Source organism: Saccopteryx leptura, chromosome 2 (assembly GCF_036850995.1).
Source record: "Saccopteryx leptura isolate mSacLep1 chromosome 2, mSacLep1_pri_phased_curated, whole genome shotgun sequence".
Classification (NCBI taxonomy): Eukaryota; Metazoa; Chordata; class Mammalia; order Chiroptera; family Emballonuridae; genus Saccopteryx; species Saccopteryx leptura.
The window spans coordinates 284,737,347-284,742,312 of record NC_089504.1 but is presented as its reverse complement, the minus strand read 5'-3'; the positions used below and the strand labels follow the sequence as shown (position 1 = coordinate 284,742,312).

Genomic DNA, 4,966 nt, shown 5'->3' with positions numbered 1-4,966 from the left:
GTCTTGGTTCCCCCATTTCAAATTGGCACTTTGGAGAGGGTAGTGAGAGATCACTGAAGGAAGAGCACGGTACAGTATTTACATGAGGAAATGGCCACTTCCCACCCATCTTTCTAATTAATCCATATGCCTAGGATAAGTTTCTGTTCTAAATCTCATACTCCCAACTCAGTTCCTGATGCAACACAGCTACTCCATTGCTTCTGAAATTTTAAAAAAATAAATAAATAAAGGAAAAGGAAGAACAGCTAATGTTAATTTTTCTCCAAAAACCCTTACTGGATTGTTGTGTATGTGTTTCTTCCCTGGCTTGCTCTTCTTTATTGCTCATCTTTTTGTTTATGCACTTATATTCTCCACATTTCAGTCATACCTGGCCATATACAGAGGTGGGCAAAAGTATGTTTACAGTTGTTTGTATGAAAAATTGCAAATTAATAAATAAGAACTCTTTTTGGCATACTCAACTGTAAATCTATTTTTGCCTATCCCTGTCTATGATATAAATGCCTTCCTCTCTACTCTTGTAGTAGATTTCTGTGGTAGATTTACTGTAGCAGATACTATCTACGTGTCATGTACATATTTGTTCTCGGTGTGCTTATCTTAGTTTGCAGGCCCTGAGAATTTAAAGCAGCAGTCTGTAAATACCTGCAGTGCCCAGAGTGGTTCGGTGCCATAATTTGAAATGTCCAATGATGATAATTTCCTTTTTTGTAACATACTGGCACTGTCTTCTTCCCACCTCCCCCACTCTCCTCTAAACCTTCCAGTAAAAAGCAGGTAGCCTCTTTTCCCCAAACTGGTCACACTGAACTTGAATTTAGAAGCTTTGCGTTTCAGTCCTATTTCTCTTTGCTAATGTCCTCTGACAAGCTGCAAATGTCTCTAGTTCTGGTTTCCTCATCTTCCTCTGTAAAAGGGGGACACTATTGATGTCCTTGATGAGCACAGAGTGTAATAGTGCCTGTGGAGTGCTTGTAAAGTATGAAACCCTTTACAAAGGTCAAGGATTATGATTACTTTGGCTACCATCCCAGACCCCACACTGTTTGGTATCAAGAAATCAAACTTTATAGCAGTTGTCACCTAATTTCACAAACTTTGGGTAGACTTAATGTTTCAAACTTGGGTAGGAATCTAATGGAAAAAGAATTTTGCCTTGAGACATTCGAGTTCTTGAGTTTTTCATTTAGGCACATTTTATAGGGCCTTTTTTTAAATTTTATAATTTTATTTTTTTAATGGGGCGACATCAATAAATCAGGTTACATATATTCAAAGATCAATAAGTCCAGGTTATCTTGTCTTTCAATTATGTTGCATACCCATCACCCAAAGTCAGATTGTCCTCTGTCACCTTCTATCTAGTTTTCTTTGTGCCCCTCCCCCTCCCCCTTTCCCTCTCCCCTTCCCCCCTCCCCCCGTAACCACCACACTCTTATCAATGTCTCTTAGTTTCACTTTTATGTCCCACCTACGTATGGACTAATGCAGTTCCTGGTTTTTTCTGATTTACTTATTTCACTTCGTATAATGTTATCAAGATCTCACCATTTTGCTGTAAATGTTCCGATGTCATCATTTCTTATGGCTGAGTAGTATTCCATAGTGTATATGTGCCACATCTTCTTTATCCAGTTGTCTATTGACGGGCTTTTTGGTTGTTTCCATGTCCTGGCCACTGTGAACAATGCTGCAATGAACATGGGGCTGCATGTGTCTTTACGTATCAATGTTTCTGAGTTTTTGGGGTATATACCCAGTAGAGGGATTGCTGGGTCATAAGGTAGTTCTATTTTCAGTTTTTTGAGGAACCACCATACTTTCTTCCATAATGGTTGTACTACTTTACATTCCCATATAGGGCCTTTCTAGAGTCAATACATTTCAATCACTTTATGCCTCAGTTTCCTTGTCCATAAAATGACTATGATAAGAACTTCCAGAAAGAAAACACTGTAACATTAAAACATTATTTATCCTGATAAAGTCAAAGACTGAAGGTTGTATTCAAAATTGACTTATTTCTATGCTTTGTGACTCAGTTTTCCCTAGAGTAAAGTGAAGGTAAATAATTATAAGAGAGTAGTGAAGGTATTATAAGAAAATAAACTTTTAATAAATATTAATTGCATTTCACTACACTGAACTCAAGTAGCTCATAAGATTTTATGGTTTGGTTTATTTTTCCTATCAACTTAAGGTTGTTGTGAGGATAAAGGAGTTAATGTCAGTAACATGAGTGGGGATCCCCAGATTAAAGGTTAAGTGAGTCCAAAGCAGAAGTAACTTTGTCCGAAGTCACAGCTCAACTAGAAGGAGCAGGGAGCCTGGCTGTTTATTCAGCAGTGACTTGGGGATTCAAGGACTGTCCCGGATTCCACGTCCATTACCGTCCACAAATACCCCTTCCTCTCATTTCCCTTTTTTAGGTCTTGGTTCCCCCATTTCAAATTGGCACTTTGGAGAGGGTAGTGAGAGATCACTGAAGGAAGAGCACGGTACAGTATTTACATGAGGAAATGGCCACTTAAGCTACTTGACCTTTTTTTTTCCTGGCAGTCTAAGAGCAAGGTTCCCCTAATCAAATGTTTGATTGCCAGAATCTGTATATTTCTAAGGCTCACTTCCAGGAAGCCTGCTAAATTAATCTGAGCAGAGGGCTAGCTTCTCTTAACCTATCTAGGGTGTGTTTTTCAAGGCCCTGTGTTTGTTCTCTACTCTTATAAGACCTGAAACATTGATCTATTTGCCACATAAACTTTTTGCTGTCTTTTGTATTTGTTCACTGTTCATATCTGGCTTTCACTGTATTCTCCTTAGGACTGTCTACATCATTTGTAATCCCAGGAGGGCAGAGACTACGTCTATCTAATTCTCATTATATAATAGCCAATAAAAATGATAATTGCTATAATAGAGACTTGATGATCATAGTCTAACAAACGCCAGTAATGATTGTAGTGAACAATGAAGTGCGGTCTAGAATCAAATTAATTAAAAGTCAATCATCTTAAAATATTTTAGAAAATTTTTTCTTTAATATAAATTGTTCACATATTTTTAGACTTGTAGAATTTTATACATGGAATGAATGTCAGAGGTCATCTGTCCTATCCTCTTAAGTGCCACCAGCCTCTTGAACCCTCAAAATGATAAGGAGTTCACTACTTTTCCCAACACCTAATCAACATAGCTTTTCATTGTAAAAATTTCATGCCTACAAAAGAGTATATGAAAACATATGTGTTGAAAAACAATAATAAAACAAAGTACTTAAGTATCTACCACTGAGACAAAGGTGAGAAATTATCAGACCTTAGAGGTCTTCTTTGCCCTTCCTGATTTCATCCAAATTCAATGTTTAGATCACTCTAATTGTAAAAGGTTCTTTTTTTTTCTTTCTTTTTTTTTCTTTTTTTGTATTTTTCTGAAGCTGGAAATGGGGAGGCAGTCAGACAGACTCCCGCATGCGCCTGACCAGGATCCACCCAGCACGCCCACCAGGGGGCGATGCTCTGCCCATCCGGGGCATCGCTCTGTTGCGACCAGAGCCAGTCTAGCGCCTGAGGCAGAGGCCACAGAGCCATCCTCAGCACCCGGGCCAACTTTGCTCCAATGGAGCCTTGGCTGCGGGAGGGGAAGAGAGAGACAGAGAGGAAGGAGAGGGGGAGGGGTGGAGAAGCAGATGGGTGCTTCTCCTGTGTGCCCTGGCCGGGAATCGAACCCGGGACTTCTGCACATCAGGCCGACTCTCTACCACTGAGCCAACCGGCCAGGGCGGTTCTTTCTTATATGAAGCTGAAATGTGTTCTGACACATCTACCTGTGACTCCTAATTCTGGGCACTGGCACTATGCAGATTCATTGTAATGTTTCTTCCATGTGGCAACCCATCAGCTATTTAATGACAGGTATTATATCTTCTGTAAGGAGTTGCTGAAAGAAACATCCTTAATTCTGTTCCTCTTTAAATGTGGTTTCAATAACTATACACAGTCTTCCACTTACCTGGTCTGACTAGCAAAGTAGAGAGTGAAACCATTCCCTCCTTGATTTGGATTCTCTCTTTCTCTTTCTCTGTCTGTAAAAGATATCCTTGGATAGGACTGACTGTTTCGGAGTCCATTGTACACTGCTGAGTAGATAATCAAAATCCTCATGGTTTTTTTACAAGGATTATTAACCCAGCTCTCTTCTGTTAAGTAATTTTTAAATCTAAATGCAAGACTTTACATTAATTACATTAATTCTTGCCAATTTTATTTGGTTGGTTTTGGTCTGTTATTTATTCCAGCCTGTCTATATCATCATCTTGATTTATTAGAATATATTGTTAATAATAATAATTATATTGACAGAGAGACTCTTCTGCAGAATACATTAATATGCCAATGTTAAACTATTCTGAATAAAATAAAATAATTTCTAACTGGTTCAGAAGTTACTGCAGGATCTTGCAGTGTTTCCTCAATTAAGTTTACATCTGATCTATGGGATTCCAGTTATTGGAATTGAAGGTAATAGGATTCCAAATAGCAGTGTGCTTTAGTGCATAAGACTCTGGAAGAGAATTAAAGCTACTGTGGAAAGCAGAGAACATCAAAGTAAAGGTAGGCATTGTGTTAGTAACAGGGAGGGAGGTGTGGGTGTTCATGTACAGTAGTTGGACATAATAAGGAACTGGGAATCTATCATATTTTGGCATCAGTTCAGATACATTTTATTGACAGAATATTTTTCTCTTAACAATAAATTATTGTAATGAGCTTGATTAATGTGCTTGCAATAATATGTTAAGACCAGGTTCATTGGCACAATTTAAAAAATCACTATCATTATAATAACATGTCCTGATTTTGTAGCAAAAATCTGGGCTGCTAATACTTTTTTCTTTTCTTTTTTTAAAAGATTTTATTTATTCATTTTAGAGAGGAGAGAGAGGGGGGAGAAGAGGGAAGAG

General features: G+C 38.2%; 1 non-coding gene across 1 annotated transcript; it reads right to left on the bottom strand.

Moving 5' to 3' along the window:
• Positions 1-3,709: 3,709 nt before the first annotated feature.
• On the bottom strand, positions 3,710-3,785 carry TRNAI-GAU (transfer RNA isoleucine (anticodon GAU)). The gene has a single exon. It is a non-coding gene; the product is annotated as a tRNA-Ile (tRNA).
• Between the last annotated feature and the right edge of the window lie 1,181 nt (positions 3,786-4,966).